The following is a 22,373-nucleotide window of genomic DNA, read 5'->3' as shown; positions in this document are numbered from 1 at the left end:
TACCTTTTTTTGACTTCTAACCCCCCATTTTTACACCATTTGTGAACATATTTGAGCATTGCAAAAGGTGGGAGCAATATTTTCTCCACTAATTTCCATCTTTCATTTAATATATATATCCTTTACAAAATTCTGATGACATTTTATTTGAAGTGTTCAAGCTATCAGAAAGTCCCTAGGAAGAGGGTTTGAGGTTGGCACTGGATAAAAAGACAACCTTGAACTAATTTTAAAGTTTGCAATTAACAGAGATCACAGTGTGGCAAGTAAAAGTTTTAATGATAGACTGGCCTAGGCCTTGAGGTAAATTATGCATAATTATTCATAACTGCTATTTTTGGCTTGCCTGATTTGTCCTAGACCTCTGGCTGAGGAAACAATTTGAAATAATTAGAGTACTAGTGCATTGACAGTGATGAATGAATTGAATACTTCTTGTGCCAAACATGGGTCTTGATAGGAAGCAGATAACTTTGGCGACTGTGGTATTTTGTTATTGGATCTCTGAAAGTAGAAAGTTTGTGTTGTTTTTGTGTGTGTGTGTGTGTGTAATTTTTATAGGTTGTTTTTCAGTCATTCTCTAAAGACTTCAGTCATTAAGAAGACTATGATTAAAAACAAACCAAAAACAAAATTTTAAAAAATTGTTGCTATAAAACTTCTACGTTATTTATTTATTTATATCTAATTTTTGCATGCTCACTGTTGAGAGTTGGAACTGTGGTGAATATAAAGTAAATATAATTTCACATTAATTAAGAAACTTCCTTTAAATTTTAATTTCATGGAAATTTTTAGTTTTTAGTATATTATATCATAACTGTAGTTAAGAAAAAGATGTACTGATAATGAAATAAATGAAATGCATTTTGAAATAGAGAAATTTTAAATAATTAATACATAAGAATACTATGTATGTTTCTACATATTTCTTTTAGAAAGTAAGAACAAAATGGATATTTGCTGCGTGCTAAATTCCTATTGCTAAGTAAAGAAGCCTTATTTTTATATATAATGGTATTTGTATGTATGTAATAATAATGTTCAGTGATTGTAATAGATAAATGTTTGAAATAGAAAATGTTGAGTATCTCTCATGCAGCATCAGAAGATAAAACTAGCAGAAAAATTAAAGAAAAGGAGCCTTAGAGAACTTTTTAATTCATTGTCCATAAGTTGTATAAAGCTCCTTTGTTAATTAAGCAAATACTCAGAAACACAATATATTCACATTTTTCAGTAGAATAAACACCAACAATTGTCTCTGACTGGAGACAACAATTGCCTCTTGGCTGGAGATTTGGACAAACAGCCGGACAATCTTTGTTTTAATGAAAAAGCTTCAGCCCATTTAGGTCACCTGAATGCAAAATTAGACTTCTTTTTTCTAAAACCATAAAGTAATTTAAAAGTATAAAAAGACCGAATTTCCAGACAACCTGTGAAATTTATACTAGTTGAATTTTATTACTCTGCCAATGGTATATGTTATTTTCTCTATTTTAAAACAGTTTCTTAAGATATTCAAGCTTGCAGTGAAAACAGTATAACTTTTTCAGGTAGAAAATATATATTTTTATATTATGCATGTTACTTGTACCTTAGCTATGCTTCTGAAATGCTAAGTCTAATCCAATTGTATTATTCTTTATTACTTTTAACCATGATGAAATTATTTAAATGATGTTGCCTTTTATATACAGGGTAAACTACAATCTTAAGTAATCTACACATAAAATATATCTACTCATTTGCTAATTGTTGTATATAATAAAACAATTCTTTCATGTAACTCTTACCCCAAATGAAGAGGAAAAATGCACATATGTCACCATATGTTTTTTTCTGTGTATTATTAGGTATCATGTATTTTGAATGCTCTGTCCCTGAACTTGAAAAACTCTTTTGCAGGGTCACTAGGCCATAAAAAAAAGAGGTTTCTTTCAAGTTAGTTCTTCTGCCATTTTATTCTTTGGTTTACAACCCAAATGTAACACAGCTTGTTTTACTGAGATGTAAATGATAGTTCACAATCTTAACTTTGGTTTTGATTCACATTTTCTGTTAGAAATTGTAGCGTTGAGTCTGCTTTTCCTGAAGAACTTTGTTAATTAGAGTATCCCATAAGGCTACTTACTGGTGGTGATGGAAAGAGTCAAGTGAGTGACTTTGGAAATCAGTAAACTTTAATATTGAAATTAGCCTTGTAAAAGGAAGATTCCATTACAGAAGTAGAAATACTAAAGTTGAGACATGGGGACCCTTGGCTTAGTCTATTTTATTTTCTTCATAAGTAGCTTACTATATTGGATTACCAGCCTTCAAGGACACTTTGCTCTGGCTCTCCATCCTGATGGAATGGAACAGCAGTACTCTGGTAGTGGAGGTATCCCCTGGTCCTTTGAATACATGCATTTTGGGGGTGAAATGTGGCCAAGGAGCTGATGGCATGTGAACTGCCATCTTCTACAGTTTGCTTCTGTGTCCTCCAGAACACCTCTCTCTACTAAAGGTAGAGCAAGAAGATAGACAGTGGGATCCTGAGCCCAAATAGAAATATTGAATGAATCCTAAATCTGAATTACAATAAAAGATTTCTTGCAAAATAATACACGAATGCACATTGCTATTGTTATTTTTGTTACTGTTACCTAGAATTAAATTCAGTAGTTCACTTGCCTAATGGGTCATTAAAAATAAAAGATGTTTACGGCATGAAAAGCAAATGTTTACTTTTTATAATCCTGTTTCAAAAATTACACTCTGATACTTTTTCTCAGCTGCATAGGGAAGCAAACCCTTTAACAGATTTGACCCTACAAAAAGGGGTTCTGTTTAGCATCACCACATGGGCACCTATTTGCAGACTGGTACAAATTGCCCTGTGCATTACATGCAGATTTCAATGCTCCAAGTTTATGAGTTGTTTCAAAAACTGTATAAAGAAGGAAGTATCTTACCCTCTAAATTAAAGTGAAATGTTATACCAGAGGTTTACCCATTCCTGTTAAGTTCCTTATGACAGGATTTTAAAAAGCACATCATATTTACCAAATGCCTTTTCTCATTGGAAGCCAGGCAGATTCAATTTCATGGCAACAGCCCAATATTGAAATCTATGAGAACAGTAATTTTTCAAATTGATTATCACTAATCAGCACTAAAGAAAGAGTTGCTGTCTTTTTTAAGGCAGAAACAGTGAATTCTGACAGAAAATGTAGCAGGTGGTGAATATGATAGGTTTTTTCTTATAACATAAATTGATATTTAATTTTGAAGCTTATGTTGAATGAACATGGTGGGACATAAAACTCCATCTCACATTTGTTTTATTCTAAGAAAATGGCAAATGATGACATAATGGGTGAGAAAATGTCTTTTATAATTTATTTCCTTCACTAATTTCTTAATTGCTTCAGGCTACAACCTCAGGCAGGGCTTGTTTCCAAAATGGCATTATTTTTTCTTATGATATGATTTTTCACAGTCTCCCCAAAAATGTCTGTTATTTGGGCAGATGGTCAAGGCTCTGCCAGAGTACCGTGGAAATCCTCCCAAAGGAGGGAGTTGAAGGAAGGGTAACACACAACCATAAAACCAAAGGTCCTTGGCTTCACTTAAAAATTAAATTGCCACCTCCTGATCGCAACAGTCACGTTTAAATGCAAGGCTCATGGAGATGTGCATGTCATTGATAACATTTCCCTCGGGGCACTGTGTGAGCCTGACTGTAATCTCTGCTTAGACAGAAGGCCTCTGTTTGGGTGGAAGGCATTTTAAAGCAGTTTTCTGTGGGATAGATTGCAATTTCTCCCATTCGCTTTTTGTTTCTCCTCCCGAACCAACTGCCCCTTCCTTTCTCCTCCCCCATCCACCCTTTTAAGTTGGAAGCCATCAATTCATGTATTTAAATGTCCTTGGAAACTGAAAGTAATCTAGAAGGTAATTAGCATATTGTTATACATGTTAATGGCCTGACACCAAGGATGGGCTTTTTCTTTTATGGGTGCTGTTGTGAACATTACCGGTTTAAATGGGGAAAATCTTCCCCATTCAGAGTGTCGCCTTGGCCCTTCATTCACTTGTCAGGAGCCCATTGTGTGCCCAAACCTTGTCAGAGGCTTCTAGAGGGTTAGTGGCAGCAGCTTGCCATTGAGAGCTGGGAAGAGGGCTGTTGGGGATCGGGGAGAGACTGGCCTAGGCAGCCAGGTGGTGGCCAACTGGCCAGTAACTGACAGATAATTTAACCTAACGAGGCTGTACAGTCAGGCTTGCATTACAAAAGGCCCACATGTGTCCTTCGCAAGCTTCATTAACTCTTTTGGCCAGGACTATACTCCTCTGACATATTAATTAGTTGCAATGCTTTCTCATATTCCAACTTAACCTTTCCATTGGTCACTCAAGTGGATTCATGGGAAGCTATTAGAATAATATATATGCAAAATTACTGGGAAAAAATAACTGTAAGAGGATGAAAATATTCCCTACCACTGGACTGATTTTATATGAAAAAATATATGTAAAAGGAAAATGAGTGACCATTAATATTTTACTCAGAAAGGTTATCTATTCCATATTGTTAATAAAAATAGGACATCAATTACTATGTAATTATGTGCTGATAGGTATAAAACTGTCTTCCTTCTCTGTAGTGAAAAGAAAGGTAAATACTATAAAACAGTATTTTGAGGCATTTTAGACTATCTTAGTGCCCAGAGTAACCCGACCTTGGCATTATAAATTGATTCAAGGTTTTGAGTAATTTTTACAAGTTAAAAAAGTCTTAATAAAGGAAAGCTTTTATAAATGTTTTCTAAATTATAAAAAGTTTAGCGCATTCAGAACCTGTAAAAATGTTTCAAATATGTATATAGGTAGATATAGATATATTTATAAACATATTTACTGACAAAAAAGTGATACTTTTTTTGTGTTTAGCCTTGGCTACTTTATATTACATGAGCAAGCGCCATATCATGTGAACTATGACAATATAGATGCATCAAGTATTGAATTTACTGATAGATGAGCCTAATTTGTATTTTTTGTTTGTTTTGCCTATAGAACATTTCTTGGCAGAGATGGTCTATAGATATAAATTAATTTAGAAAAGTCCAAAAGCCAAAAATGCATTTTATATCTCTGCTGTTGGTAAGCAGTAAATCTTCGATATAATACTTTTAACTTCTCACAGCAAATTAGTCACTTGTCAAGTCCATTGAGAGCGTAAATCCAGTCTTGTTTCATCATTTTATATCTTGTGATTTTTTTCCAACTTAAGCAATGTTTTATATTGTAGTTAATTTAATATTCCACAGAAAATAAAAACCTACAAAGGAACAAGTACAATGTGTTATTTGTGTACTTATCGTTAAATATACGAGTTCTCATTAGCTGTGTAAAACCAGTAATTCTAAAAGTAACTTTTGCCATCCTTTTAAGCTGTATTGCTAGGGAGGGAGAAGCTGTGTTTAAAACCTGGTCATGAGCACTGCCCCTACGTACTTTTCAGTCAGCCTAGTTATAATATTCCAAGCAGTAGTTAGTTATTAAGTTACCCTTAATTTTCAAGTTACTCTTATTCAGGCTGATTCTAAAATAAGTATAGTCTAAGCAATTATTGAGGTTTAAACCTAGATTGGTTAGTTTTAAACTATAAAAAAATTAAATACTGTCACAGTTTAAGGAAAAAACAATGACTCCCTTCAAACATGGGCTAATGTTTCCTAAACAGTGTTCAATAACACATAGACTGACTTCAAAAAATTGGTGGTTAGTGCTGGCAGTCTGCTGGCATCCTGTTCTCAGGTCACCTCACATGTGTATGTTTTGAGGTGTGTGTTTTGGAGGAAAAGGGTTGCTGTTGAAAGTAGAAGCAAGAAAACATTCTCCAGCTACCACAGAGAACAAACTCAAGAAGAATGTTTGTAAGAAAAATGAGTAACAGAGATGAGTTGTAATAGTTTTCATTTCAATTTATGTTTATGTTTGATAAATAGTCAAAAATTATGTATAGAATCTGTTCATGAAAACTGCAAATTAAATATTAAGGAGGCTAGGGCTTTTGTGGCAATAGTAGTTATCTTCTCCTTAGCCCTAGGTGTTCTCATAAATTTATATAGCAATAAAATAAAGATTATAATGCCTGTCTTTAGAAATGTGTGAGTCTTCTTCACAATCAGGAGGAGCTCTGAATAGAACTGATAGAGGCAGAGATGTGGGTATGGCCATTATGAGTATTTCAGTACTGTTTTTATTAAGGAAATGAGAATATTTACAGTTAAATGCAATGAACTTGTTATCTGCGGGTAGGTTGGGTCTGTTTGAGTTTGTTTTTTAACCCATTTCCAAACAGTGTGTTCACATATAATTTGCACATCACTTCAGGAAGTAAAATTATGGAAAGATTGGTTGGAGAGAGTATATTTGCACTATGTTCTAGCAAGTCCACCATTTTTCTAAGAATCTCTGTCTTGAATGCAAATTAGAATTTATTGGTACCCTTAATTTTCAAGTTATAAGCTGGAACCAACAGTCTTGGAAACACCTATCTTGATGAAAACATTCCTTTTTTCTTAAGCATCAGATGAAACTATAAAACAAATATCAGAGTATGATGTCTATAGAGGTGATAATACTTTATAAAAGCAGAAAATTTGGAGCGAACTTACACTAGTCAATTTAATCAAATGCCAATAATTATAAGATTTTCTGATCCTGCTTTTTTAAAAAAAATCAAATGAAGCTTTGTAAATCTGACAATGACAGCATCTGCAAAGGAAAAAAAAACATGACAGCATTTCGTGATACTGGTTTTGTTGTCTCAGTTTAATTAGAGGCATATAATAATATCATTCTCTGGTCCTGCATAATTCTTTTTCAGTTAAACCAACCTTTGAAAATCTGATGACAATAGGTTTTGTAAGGAAATAAAAAATGATAGTATTTTTAAAATTTGACCCTGAACCTTTTACCTGAAGAAATAAACGTGAGTTGGTTGTATTTGGCAGTAGAATGTTGTCTTTGAAAATATGCCCTTTTTATTTGATGTGATCCAAAATAATGCTTAAACAAATTGGGTCACAAGTGCCAGCACTTGATAATTTAAACTGTTGTAAAAATGACTGGTGTTTACAAGTACAATTTGCTCCAGGAAAATTTGGCACTCCTTTAAGTTGGAAAAGTGTCAATATTTTATGATATATTTTATACCAGCCATACTCAGATTGCAAGATCCGTTCCAAGTACAAGCTCTAGACAACTTTATTCACTTAAAGTTGTGACTTACAGGTGCAGTATAGTTACTGGTTACTTATTAAAGCACATCATTTTTAAATACTAAAACACAGGAATGGGCAAATACATATATATATATATATAGAGAGAGAGAGAGAGAGAGAGCTTTATTTTGAACCATGTTGAAATATTAACTTTTTAAAATCTTCTACTGAAATAGTAAAATTTTGTTTTCTTCTAATGCACTTGTAAAATCACTATTCCTAAATATTAGTTTGCAAAATTATTCCATTTTAAATATTTTATTCCTACAAGTTTGTTAAAATATTTTCCTTAAAGGAAAAGCTGCTTTCTAAAAATTTCCTTTTGGTTTCTGAACCATGCCTATGATTTTATTCTGGTTCTCTTGTATTCTGACATTCCTCGTGTTAAAAAAGAGAAGGCAGAGGAGACAGAGGAGCAGAGGAGGAAGGAGGGGAGCGGGAAGAGGGAGAGGATGAAAGAAGGTGGAGAGAGAGGCAGAGGAGGCCATGATTATTCTATTCTCCAGGACTAAATTTCTCCTTCTAATTTGGTTTAATCTGTTTTTTTTTTTTTTTTTTAAGTTGGTTTTGTTTTGGTCACCATCGCCTCCAATTGATGCCAACTTGAGGGCAACTTTTTTCTTATTTTATATTCAAGTTCCATATTAGAGAGATATTTTACATATTCTAATACAGAAACTAAATCTTCCAGCCTTTTCTTATTCCATTTCTGTGTTTGTGATGCAAATCTCAATGCAGTTCAATTTGGGGATATCAGTAGCATGGCACAGTAGGAAGATTATGGGTGTCCAAGTTAAAAAACTTGGAGATATCTTTTATCCACTAACTCTTTATTCTTATCTTAGTCATTCAATCTTTCTTACTCTCAGTAAATTCACTTGTAGAATGAGAGTAATAACACATCTCACAGAGTTGTATGTGACAGTATTTTGTAAAGCACTTTACACATATTAGCTGCCTTAAATATTACTTAGAACAAGGCGTGTTATAAATGTAGTTAACTATAATATATAAATAAATGTATAATAAAATATTTTCACTGTCAGAATTTGTTGTGTAAGTTACTTGGAATTTATTTGGAATACACTGTAGGAAAATGAATGAGGGAAATAAATAAAATTCAAAAATGACTTTCAAAATATATAATTTTGATTTTGTATGATAATTAAAATAAAGACATACAAATATTGTTTTTAGTGTTTTAGACACTCATGCAAACAACAAATATACACAAAACACAGATACAGGTATCTATACACATACATACATACACACACAAGATTTTTCTAGACATTGAGAATAAAAAACAAAACAAAACAAAAAACACTTGCCTATGTGTAGATAGCATAAAGGGCTCCTGTGTGTGTGTGTGTGTGTGTGTGTGTGTGTGTGTGTGTGTGTGTGTGTGTGTGTGAGGTGTACCACTTTTCATAATCATTCAGATTATGAGGGTAATTTTTCTTCTTATATCTGATTCCATAGCTTATAACAGACATTTTTACCTGTAAGCATGTGCAGAATGCTATGAGCTACCTGCCAGCAATTCTCTGCAGCAGGTATGCAACAGGCACTCGTCTGGGTGTTGTGCATGCCTTGGTGTGCTCTGACAACTGAGTGTTGAAATCTCTGGGGGGCTTCCAGGAGTGACTGCAAGTCTGATGCCTTGGATTGCCTGTCCGCATTTGGAACTCTAACAGTATAAAAAGATTTCTCTCTCATGCATCTGCCTTCTCTTTTCTGATTTGATGTTCTCTCCCCAATTGGTAAGATTTCAGTCAGAAACTTCAAAGACTGACACAGGCTGACAGCACAGTGCAGATGGGTAGGGTTACCTTTCTCCCTTTCTCTTTGGATTTCATTTTTGTCAACATTTTTTGAAATTGTCAGTTAGGTGTAAGACTTGGTTTGTTACAAAAGGGTTTTGAAAAGCCACTCAAAGTGCCAGAAAATGTGAAAAAAAAAAGCAAATAATCAAGAGTTCAAATTAGTAATTGCAAATTACATGCACACTTTTATCACAGCATGCTGTACATCACCCTGTGGGTAATTTAAAGTGTGGTGTTGTCCACAGCAGTCCGTGTGTTCTATATTTGTATTCTATGTTTTCTGCTGCCTACTTTATTTTCTCTTCTTCCACTTCTCTTTCCCTTATTCGTTTTATTTCTCTCCCATTTAGATATTGCACAATTCAAGGAAATGTTATTGATTAACTTATGAAACCCAGAATTTTCCAAAGAAACTTGAGGCATAAAGCAAAAATATAATGTCAAAGATAATGAAAACAATACTCCCCAAAAGGAATAAAAGTATTGGAGGAAAAATCCCAAAATGTGGACTATATTGATATCTATTTAATCAAGTATATTTCTAGTTTGGATTTTATCAAAATATTGAACCAATATTTTAACAAGTATTGAAACTTCATATTGTATATGGATGGTCTTGAAATATTGAGAACAATCATTTAATTAAACCACCTCAAGGTGTACTTCCTTTAGCATTATGAATCGTAAATTACTTTTAATTAGATGTGAACAATATTTTGAGGGCTCATAATCAAGAGGCACATGTAGCCTTTTTTAATATGTGAACATTTCAATTCATTTTTAAGTTATTTAATACAAGTTATATTTTTAATATCTGTCTGGATGTTCCAGTTGTCATTGTAGAAAGATAGGACTAATATGTAAAAGAATGCTATTAAATAACTTATAATTTCACATATATTATGGTTGATTTAAGAATTAGAAATGAAAACCTGTCTGTGGAGTCATATGTCTTTGCAAAGATGCACCAAGTGTTTTAAAAGAAATTCTTGTTCTGAACTTTTAGACCTTGGGAAATAATGGCCCCTATGAATCCATCATTTATTACTATAGATGGTATATCTGTGAAGTTCGTGGATTAGAATAGACCTTGCTTTAGTTATTTTACATGTATTGAAGAATATATTTTAAAGATTTTTGTGTTGTAGGTATTATTATTTTTGAATAATACTATTTAAAATGATAATTTCAAGACTGTTACATCTTAAAGGAGCCACATTTTTAAAAGCATTTGAATACCTTAACTTCTATTTGCTGAGATGAATAAGAATTTCATATTTAGGGATAAGTAAAGAAAAAATAAAGGATATATTTTATATCAATTGCTGCTTGTCAGTACCATCTGAATCTTGAGACTAAAACTTTTTCTATATGCTTAAGGTCCTAATTTTATTGCTTTTGGTCATGGTATATCATACCATAATAAGATAGTCAATAAATATTTGCGGTATAGAAACTACAGGTGTAATGTATTATTAATATGCGATGCCTTTCAAAATATATCACTTATATTTTATTATAAAATTAATTTGCATTCTCCCTTTTTTTAACCTGAAGAAAATAATTTATCCTCTATAAGCAACAATTTTAGGAATGTTATTTTGATTTCTTCCAATGTTAAGTTATTTCATGTGAATTTTCATGTTTTACCAAAGATCCAAACAAAAATCGTGAAATGATATTGGAAAAAGAAATGATTTGGGAGTCTAATATGTCTCTAGTATTGCTCCTAGTGTAATGCTGATCTCTGGTCTCTATACCTCTGATCCTTCCCTCAATTATCACATTGGAGTGAGGTGTAGACAGGGTTATCAAAGAAGGGATTTTAAATAAGTCTAATTAAAGAAAAAGGAGGGGAGGTCTAAGAATGAGTTACCATCTGACTTTATTTCTGAAATAATAGAACACATACTCCATCATCTAAGAAGAAGGAATTCATATGATCCATACTGAGTCTCTTTATGATCTTTGGTCCAGGCTGGTCCAAGGAGAATGTAAAAGTAAAAAGTTTGAACTTTCTCTCATCTTTTTTTGTTTGGATTGAGGTCCCTGATGGGGCAGAGCAGGGAACTATGTGGTTAACTGTAGTGAAGACAGCCTTTGAGCCAGTGCTAAGTGTTATGTTCAAATGCTGCCAATATTTTTAAAGTCTAACTCCAAAAAAAAATCTTCAAAAAACGTGGACAATGAAATCCTTGTCTAGCTCCTTTTTTACTTTTTCCTATTAACACATAGAGTCACAAACCCGTGTTACCAAGTCAAACACACTCACACTTGTAGATACATGTTCCCAGCAGGGTTTCATTTGTGCTTAGTGCTGCGGTTTGGTGAAAAACCCTCTCATGTGTGTAGTTGTTTTCATTTTTGAGCTTGTCACAGCGTGAAATCAGTGTCTCACTGAGAGCAGTTTTTTTTTTTTTTCTTTTTAATACCCTGAGACTTAGAGGGTAAGTAATTTGAATGTCTGAATATGCAGAAATATAGCTCGTATGGTTTATTTATTTCTATCAATTCCTATTACCAAATAATAGAAAAGTTACAGTAAAACAATGTGATGTGTAGTTGAAGATGTTTGGGAAACCTGTTCTTTTTGTTTCCATGTTTCTCTAGGACAGAGTGAATAATTTCTTCCTTAAAAATCTACAAATGCATGGTAGATCATAACCAATTATAAGATATCAAAACAGCTATGCATTCAAAAAAGAGTCTCGATTACAGCCCTCCCATTTCTTCCATATATCTAAAATATCTTAGCTAGACCAGGCTTGAATGTGAAAATGTTTAGGCATTGCTGTTCATACAATTCCAATCCCGATGTTTCTATCTTTTGTAAGTTTTCCACTCTACCAGAAACTGAGTCAGGAGTTAGTTTCTCCTGATTTTCGAAGCTGTACACTCAGTTCTCCAAAAAGAAAGATGAGACCATACCCTTAAATTTATAATGTGTATATCTGCTGACTGGCATGAGACAGGAGCTATGGTTAGAAAGCCACAGCTCTATGATGCTTTGGGTCAAATGTTGTTTTGACATTATGCTTACTTTACAGTAATCAGCATATTAAACTGAGGAGAGTTTGCCCATATATGCAAAATGCAAAGTATGAAAAGCAGTAGTTTAGTAGCATTATAGGGCCAAGCAAGGTTAAGGTTTGCTTGCTTTGTGGTGCAGCTGATAAAGCAGTTGGACTGTTTCCAAGATTCCTTGACTCCAGCTTTGTCATTTATTTTTCTCTGTCATTATTTTTTAAGGGGGAAAAAAAAAAGACTTATTTCCATGAAACACTGAGGTGGTAAACCTGTACTTTACATGAAAGAAAAACATTTTCTTGCAAGTGAAATCCATATGGAAATACTCCAGCAAGTTCAGTTTGTGTAATTTGTTAAGACTTACTTATATAGGAGAAGCTAAAATAATTTCCATAGTTTAAAAAAAAGAAAAAAAGAGAGATTTTGTCACAGTCTCTTGACCAAGATATGGACAAACCAAATGAATGGTTAACCACTTTAAACAGAACATTTTCCATACTCTCTAACATATAGTACTTAAAATTTGCTTTCACGAACATGCTTCTTTGTATGAAACTCTAATGCTCCTATATTATAATCGAGCAATTTATGTTTGAAAGACTTAAAATAATCTCCTAGTTTTGTTATTTAAACTACTCCCTTAATCTGTCTGTTTCTGTTTGTACTGCAGTTCATTCTTTTTAGAGTTTCACTGAATTGACATGTATTTACTGGTGTCTACCTTGTCCTCAAAATTGTAGGAGGTGTTTTGAAGAACACAGAAAAATTCCTGAGGAGTTTACATCAAGCTGAGTACATATAACAAAGATATATTAAATAAATGAATAATGCCATACTATCTAGATCTTCTGATTTTTACTGAAGAATTTTTTTTTTCTTATAGCAAAAGGTAGCAAGTATAGACTATGTCATATAGTTCAGTTTTGTACACTGATTGAAATTTTTGAAGAGACAGACATTTAAGTGGATCTACTTAATAGGTTATAAATACCAATCTTAGAAGAGGATTCAGCCAAACAAACTAGAAAATAATTAAAAGACAATGTGATGGAGTTAATAGCGGGGAGAGGTGTTGAGACAATACCGTGTGTCTTAAGCCTGTTTGAGTTCTCTAAATTTTTAGTGCCTCAGCCAATAAGTGTTCCTTAAATGATGTTCTCCAGTATTATAAGGTATCAGTACTGGTGACATAATTTAAGAAGTATGGGGCATAAAGAAAATTCCATGTTCAAAAATTATGAACAATTTTAACTTGTTGACAGCAAAGCATTAAACCAAATGCAGACCCCTTTACACACAGAGGCCCATGCAGCTGCACTGATCACATGTCCCAAAAGCTGGCACTGAAAGCATGGTAGAGTGATAGTCTCCAAAGTAAAACCTGGTTTCCAGTTCTTCAAATTATTATTCCTCGGCAAAATACTAGTACCTTCTTTAAGGGCTGCTGGGAAGATTAATGAAATACTGCATAAAACTGTTTAAGCAGCCATGGGCATTTAGAGAGCATTTGACAAATGATAATTCTTATTTTCCATTCTATGTTCGCTTTATTGCACTATAATTTTTCTCTTATTTATTGACCATACAATCATAAATTTTCCCTCTCTTCTACTCCTTTTCCTCCACTTTTCTTTTCCATGATTTCAATCAGCTTCCCCCAATAACCCCTTTTATTGAAAAATAAATACTGGTTTCATGCCAGCCTTTATTTCCTACAGCTAGGGCATACTCAGTGACAGCACTTCACTGTCCCAATCATTCCTCCATTCTGAGAACATTTTTTCATAAAATTCTCTTGACATATGTAAAAGGTCAGTTCAGGAATGTATAATTGCTAGCAGTGTAGTCTGTGCAGTACAGAAAATATGACTGTTCATCGTGGAGAGTAGCCTAGTCACTGAAGTTTGAATATATCAGGGTGTGCTTTAAAAATAAGAGGTAGGAATGCACTGATAGCTCGGTATAGGGAATGTTATAGTTTGAATAGATGTTGAATTGACTCTCCATATAGTCCATGTAGAATTTTACTTACATCAGTTGTTTCAAAAGATACAGTTTACATTATACCAGGAAGAGGAAAATGTTAAAGTCTGTTGAATAATAAAAGGAAAAGTCAACGTATATACAGTACACAATTTGAATAGGAAAAGTACAGCTTAAAGTTTTTAAAATTATGGATATTAAATTTGTGTGTCCATGAGTGTAATTCTTTTGCTTTACCTGTCAATAGAATATAGGTGAAAATTGAGATATAACCAACACAAACTCAGCCTGTCTTTCTACTTCTGTAACAGTATAAGGGAGTTAAGATGTTCTCCACTCACTTCTTCCTAGGGAACCTTAGAAAGATCAAAACCATCTTTATAATGATGTAAAAATCTACACATTACTGTTTTACAAATCACATGGTATAGTTACTTTGTTTTAAAATGTTTTGGGGACTTCCCCGGTGGCGCAGTGGTTAAGAACCTGCCTGCCAATGCAGGGGACCCGGCTTCTAGCCCTGGTCTGGGAAGATCCTACATGCCGAGAAGCAGCTAAGCCCGTGTACCACAACTACTGAGCCTGTGCACCACAACTACTGAAGCCCGTGCACCTAGAGCCGGTGCTCCGCAACAAAAGAAGCCACCGCAATGAGAAGCCCACGCACAGCAACGAAGACCCAACGCAGCCAAAAAATAAAATAAATTTTTTTCAAAAATTATTTTTTTTAACATCTTTATTGGAGTATAATTGCTTTACAATGGTGTGTTAGTTTCTGCTTTATAACTAAGTGAATCAGTTATACATATACATATGTTGCCATATCTCTTCCCTCTTGCATCTCCCTCCCTCCCACCCTCCCTATCCCACCCCTCTAGGTGGTCACAAACCACCGAGCTGATCTCCCTGTTCTATGTGGCTGCTTCCCACTAGCTATCTATTTTACGTTTGGTAGTGTATATATGTCCATATGTAAGCTTTGTCACAGCTTACCCTTCCCCCTCCCCATATCCTCAAATCCATTCTCTAGTAGGTCTGTGTCTTTATTCCTGTCTTGCCCCTAGGTTCTTCATGACCTTTTTTTTTTTTTCTTAGACTCCATATATATGTGTTAGCATATGGTATTTGTTTTTCTCTTTCTGACTTACTTCACTCTATATGACAGACTCTAGGTCCATCTACCTCACTACAAATAACTCAATTTCGTTTCTTTTTATGGCTGAGTAATATTCCACTGTATATATGTGCCACATCTTCTTTATCCTTTCATCTGTTGATGGACACTTAGGTTGCTTCCATGTCCTGGCTATTGTTAATAGAGCAGCAATGAACATTTTGGTACATGACTCTTTTTGAATTATGGTTTTCTCACGATATATGCCAAGTAGTGGGATTGCTGGGTCATATGGTAGTTCTATTTTTAAAATAATTTTTTTTAAATGATAAAATGTTTTTAATGAAATTTATCTATGATAAATAACTTGGTATTTGGATTAAAATACACAAAGCCAGCACTAAAACTTGTTAGAATGTCATACATTTCTGAACCTGAAAGGAAAACTGATTACAAATGTGATTTTATTTTTAGTATTCAGAAAGGTAATTCTTGAAGTCAGAGTCCCAATATAATTTAAAACAATCCAAACTGTTTGGTGATGTACCCTGATAATTAAAACAATTAATTAAATTAATACACATAAATTGAATATCTCATATATTTCCCCCTGCCCCACATGTTTTCTGAGCCCTTGAGGTGTGTTTATCCCATTTTGGATAATCCTTGCTATGGGGTAAATGTTCGTGAAAATTTATATGTTAAAGCCTGAATCCCCAACGTGATGGGATTTGGAGGTGGGCCTTTGGAAAGTAATCACGTCATGAGGATGGAGGCTTCTTGAATGAGGTTAGTACCCTTATAAGAAGAAACATGAGAGAATGGTCTCTCTCTGCTGTGTGAGGATGGCTCACATCTGTGGCTATCTGTGAAGATGGCTATCTGTAAATCAGGAAGTGAGCCCTCACTAGACACTGGGTCTACTTGTGCCTTGATCTCAGACATCTGAAAGTTTCAAGAACTGTGAGAAATGAATTTTGTTGTTGAAGCCACCTAATCTATGGTAATTTCTTATAACAACTCAAGCTAAGACAATGTTGGATTATGCTGCTGTTGGGATCTGCAAGATTTGGTCTTTTCTCAGGGCTGCAATTAGGTCTTCTCTTACTGTGCCACCCCATCAAATACCTAAAGATGTGTTAACATTATTCTGATCACAGTGTGTCTTAAACCCACAGGGCCATAATATTTTAATATTTTCAATCTTGCAGCTTTCTTTCTCTATCACTTAAGTCGTTAATCATTGTGTAAAGTTCTGAAATATCATACACATAACACACACACACACGTTCCACACAACTAATTTTTCTCTGTGGTGATTTAATCTACTTAAAAAAAAAGAAGAATTTGTTTAAAGAAAACAGATGCATTCTAGTCCTTTTCTGTTATTATGATGATTTCTTTTCAAAGAATTTATGTTCTTTTTACTTTATGAGAAGAAATCTGGAATTTTCAACTCTATACATTTTTGGGTGACTCATGAAGTAGCTGTCGTTTTTAGGAATTGGGAAATAGCTACAGATTTTTATACTAGCATCCTAACTGAAATTCCTCTGAAAAACTCTAGGCTTGTATGTAATCATGACTGTAAAAGTCTGAGATTCTGTGTATTAAATAAAATTATTGAAATTTAAATGATCAATTAAACATCCTATGAATATAAAAAGCTTTTGTATGTAATTTTTACAAACATTTTCATGTGTCAGTTTTTCTTGCTCTTTAAAGATTTGACCTTTTTCTTTTAAAATATTCACTTGATTCAGAGCAACATTTGGAATTTTAAGGATGTTGGTATTCTTAAATGTTTCAAGGACCAAGTAGTTACAGAGATCACTGGCAAAAGATAATAGTCTTTCTCGCTCAACTTAATCTCAGATAGTTGGAAATTGAGAGAACCAGTTCCCCTCAGGGAGTTACTTTCCTTTGCATTCAGGAAGCGAACATGAGGATAAGCATGTAAAAGTAGTTGAGTGGCTGGTTGATTAGTTTGAGTGACTTCATCAAAACTGAGCCCCCTGAACAGCAATGGTATCTTAGTACATTCCAGGCCACAGGGATTTTGTGGCATCAAAACCATTGCACTCGATTTGTACTTAAAAGACCTCGATTCACTGGGTTGGTGGTTTACATTGGCATTAATCTAATTACATTCCGGTTGTTATGAATTTAGTTTAGATATGCCATAAGTGATCCTACTTTCAATAAGCATATGCAGAAATTACAAAGTAGCAGTCAGTAGAGGACTTCTAAAATAAACAAGCATTGGAACAACCAAACTCTTATGTTTTTCAAGAGTATAATCCAAAATATAAACATAGGCTGAAAAAGCTCTTTAAAAAGTCAGTGAAAGATTTTTCATGACACTCAAATTTTTTTATGCCAGAATTCCTGCTATCCATTGTGATTGCTATAAAACATTAAACAATCCTCTTGAAAATGGAGTCTTTTTACCCTTTTCCTCCTGCTTTTCTAATAAGGCTGGATGTTTTGTAGCAAGATGATGATGGAGAATCAGGTGGGAAGATACGGGTCTTAGGAAAAGCAGTAGCAGCAGTGATATTACTATTTACAGGAGAGGAAATACTGCTCCCAGGATTAAATCATCCAAGTGCTCCCCAATATTGTGTCCAACGGGGAGATTGGTAGCCCTAACCTGGGAAGCATGTTCTTGATTTCTATGTGTCTAAAATAGAAGTCAATTTTATTATTTGCTTTTTTTCCCTATTTCTAGATTATTCTTCTGTTATGAGCTCTGTCTTTATCTGCATGTGTGTGTTGTGAAGATAACGTATGACCGTGTATGTGCACCTATTATCAGGGGATGGCTGAGAACCCAAACCTAGAAATGTTATGCTCTCCTTTGATATGTAATTCAAAGTAAAAGCAGTATCAGTAATATAATTATAAGATAGGTTAGCAAAGTTCTAGCTTTTCCCCTGAAAATAACTTATTTATGTTTATTTTTTTCTTTTGAATATATCAAACATCTTTTTAGATTTTGGAAATTAAAAAAACACCACAAACTAAAAGTTTGGTGAACTTGCTGTTTCCTATGTAGATGTTGATCTGTCTGATGGCGAATCCATCACTAGTGGATGAATTAGGCATTTAACCAGCTAAGTATGCAGAAAGGGACTTTTGTCTGATATATATATCTAATAGATGGTAAAACAGAGACTTCAGGGTCGTTAAGTAATTACCAGATGTCACACAGACATTGCTAGAAACAGAACTCAGGTCTCTCAATTGTTCAGTTTCTTATCACACTCACTCCCTGCCTCCCCAATATTTCAGAGTTGGCTAAAGGACTATATCTTTTACATCTTTTCTAGGGCTAAAACTTGGGAGAAGTTTGGAGTAGGTGGGGTTTGAAGAATGTGTTTTGCTTCTCCAGTTATAGTCTCTCATTTTTCAGTTCATGTGGGTCCTCACACTCTCCACACAGCCTGCCCTTCCACCCTATATACTATCAGAGCATTCTTGGTTTGGATCATCACACTGTTATGCAAATGGAAGTTTGGGTTTGATACACTCTCACACTCAGGGATGCGGCCATTTGGAGGGACAAGCAGCCTGATTTTGTTGAAATAATGACTTAAGAGTGGAATTTCTGTCGTCTTAAATAGTGGTTTTTTTGAGAGGAAGATCACCTTCTTGTCAATCAGTCAAATTTAAAGCATATAAAAACCTTTCTTGTTCCCAAGAAAGGCCCTTTTCTCCCTCTCTCCATCTCTCTCTGTCCCTCCCTCCCTTCCTTCCTTCCTTCCTTCCTTCCGAGGGGCATATTTCTAGAAATGAAAACCTAAATCACAATATTACATTTTTGATTAGTACAGTTAGTGGTTCCATCTTCCTTTCATGTAAACCTCTCTTGGTAGAATCTCACTGTATTATCATGAGATACTAAACTATCTTGACACTAGACTGTGACTTCCTCAAGGGCTTAATAACCTTTACCTTGTCTGAGAGGCCCAGGGACCTGTCTAAATACCTCTGTTCACCCGTATAATGGTGTAAGCATTCCCTATCAATAAATGCCCCCCCGTTTAATAAAATGTAGACCAGATGGTAAGCTTACAACTCACCTACAGCTTAGTTTACATTTTTTTCTTAAAAAAAGGTTTTTTTATTATTATTTCAAAAGAAAAACTGCTTAAACTCATTTTCCACTGTCACAAATTCAATTATATGAAATAAGAACAAGTCAAACTTCACACTGAGAAGTATCTTCTGATATTTTGTTAGCTGTGCTTATGTAGTACTGCCAATTATATTTATTAGCCCTAAATATTAAACAGCTGGCAGAATTCCATTGTATATAAATAAGACATTTGAGACCTGGACAAGTGCCATTTTGAATACAGCCAGCTGGTGCTTTTTACAGTTTTATTCAGCCTGGCAGTACTGATTCCACAGTGCACTCAGTGTTTAGGTAAATGACAATAGAAAAACAGGTTGTGAAGAGAGAATTATGTAGAAGATTCCATTGTGTAGAAATATACCATTTCAAAGACCTGTTAAACCAAGGAAGTTATACTTTATGCACCTGTTTGTTGAATTTCTTTACATTTTTTTTGTTACCTAGGCTATGTTTTTAATCTTTAATTTTCTATGTGCCCATTTTGTAGAGCTCTGAGTAATGTCATGCAAAATGATTGCTGCTTTATTTTTTCCTCTTTCAATAATATTAAATTTTTTCCAGGTTTATTTATTTATTTATTTTTGCAGTATGTGGGCCTCTCACTGTTGTGGCCTCTCCCGTTGCGGAGCACAGGCTCCGGACGCGCAGGCTCAGCAGCCATGGCTCACGGGCCCAGCTGCTCCGCGGCATGTGGAAACTTCCTGGACCGGGGCACGAACCCGTGTCCCCTGCATCGGCAGGCGGACTCTCAACCACTGCGCCACCAGGGAAGCCCTCCAGATTTATATTAATCATGAAAGTGTATTGAACTTAACAGTAGTGTACAGTTTAGATTCTCACTTCATGTGTTGAATTTACTCTTTTGAGGTACTACAGACTTTAATGTTTTTTTCACCAATATTTCCATGTGAATGCCTTACCTTTGTTGAGTTACTATATAGAGGTCATTTATTATGTTATTACATCAAATTAGTGTTTTAAATATGTAAATATATAATATTACATTGAATAAGACATGCAGATAAATAATGATAAAGTTACTTGAACATTCATGAATATAGTGAATATAAAGTAATGATAAATTAAATGATGAATTTGGACTTAGTACAATGCTAAAAATATTTCCTTGTTTTGATTGACTGTGTATATTCTTAGAATTCATTGGTAACTATCATAGACAATATTGATTGATATGTATCATGTGTGCGCATTTGTGTGTGTATGAAAAACCTAAATTAAGTAGCAGCCTTGTCACTGTAGGCACTTATATGAGATAATTGGCCATGACATAACTCTGTGGCATCACTTAAAGGATTGGTTTGAGGAATGCAATATAGGAACTCTCTTGACTTGTTAGAAAATAAATCTATTACATATTAATAAACACAAAAATTCTCTTAGCACCTCACTCTGTTTCTTTGACAATTATATTTTAAATCATATAGGAAGTATATCCAAAGTAAAAACAAGCAATCTGAAGAAATACAAAATTTTAATGGGCAATATAAAACAGCTTACTTTATTCTAATAATATAAAAGAAGATGATCTAATGTGTGGCATTTTGTTTTCATTTGTTTTGTGATTTAATTATTTAAATTATAAAAAGAAATGGATTCATTCTTTTTCATAGTTACCCCTTTAGTACTCACAAATAATACTTCCTTAATAAAATGTTGTGGAATAAACACATAGATGAAGCACATCCAGACTGGAATAAGCCAGCTAACATCTCATTTTATAATGGGCTCACCAGTGACATCCATGTTACTAAATGCAGTGGCTCAGTTCGCACCCTCAACTTACTTTCTCATGTGGCAGGAAAGTTTGACAAAGCTTATCATTAATTATCTTCTTGTTCTAGAAACTTTTTCTTCATTTGGTGTTGGAGCATAATTTTTGTAGTTCTCTTGCTTTACTCATCACTTTTCCTTTGGCTCTTTTGCTAGATTCTCCCAGGATTCTTGATTTCTAATAAATGAAGAACCCTAGACCTCACTCTTCAAATCTCTTCTCTCCATGGTTATTTCCTAGTCAATCTGACCATCTGTATATTGACACATCACATCTCTGTCTTCATTGTGCTTCTGAATTCCAGACTCACAAGGACACAGGCTTGATGCCATCTTTGCTTGTATGTCTAGTAGGCATTTGTAACCAATATATCCCAAATACCTTCATATTCCTCCTGCAGACCTGCTCGTCCTACAGTTAATCTTCTCATCTTAGTAAATAGTTTCCTTCCTCACATCACTCAGACCTCTGCTCATAATAGTGTATCAGCATAGTGGTTCTTGACCACTGTATCACTTTACCCTCTTTGATTTTTCGTTATTTGGTCTCTTTCTTCCCCTAGAAAATAAGTTCCACGGAACGTGGGGCTTTGCTGTTTGTTTGGGTTTTTTTCCCCTACTGGCTCTATACCCAGTTTTGAATAGTGTCTGGTTCATAATAGGCCCTCAATAAATACTTTTGAATGGATTGAATGTAAGACTGTAATAACATGTTTCTTTCATGTTCTACCTAGACCAGATGCTTGTGTCTGGAGTATAGTGGTTAAGTGGATTCCTATCTCCTTAGAAAATGTATATGAAAATTTCTGAAGGGAATAAATTTGAGTCTTTCTCAAGAGTATAAAGAGGACTAAACAAAAATGATTGATCCTACATTATGAATTGAGAAGTATACCATAGACTATAATGGATATAATGTGAGATTGCCATTAATGTCTAAACTTTTATTGTATTAGTATTAATACCCAATTTTTCATTCCAAGTATAGTATTGAAAACTATACTAATAAAGTTAGCTCTATTCTGAATCATGTATCTCTTCTTGAAAAGTAATGGTTTTCAGAGATATTTCTTTGAGTTGTTCATTGCCTCATATCAACCTGCCCTGACACAATTGCTTTTATTCCAAAAAAGAACCCTTGCTTTAATTTGCAATATTTTTTCCGCATCAGCTGCTCTTTTTAAAATATCACTGTAATTACTCTATTT

At 34.1% G+C, this 22,373-nt stretch overlaps 1 protein-coding gene across 1 annotated transcript in view; it reads left to right on the top strand.

Annotated features, from left to right (window-relative positions):
• EPHA3 (EPH receptor A3) overlaps positions 1-22,373 on the top strand; it is a 374,642-nt gene that overhangs the window by 55,557 nt on the left and 296,712 nt on the right. The window lies entirely within an intron of this gene.

This window comes from Tursiops truncatus, chromosome 4 (assembly GCF_011762595.2).
Source record: "Tursiops truncatus isolate mTurTru1 chromosome 4, mTurTru1.mat.Y, whole genome shotgun sequence".
Lineage (NCBI taxonomy): Eukaryota > Metazoa > Chordata > Mammalia > Artiodactyla > Delphinidae > Tursiops > Tursiops truncatus.
This window is presented reverse-complemented; position numbering and strand designations above follow the sequence as displayed.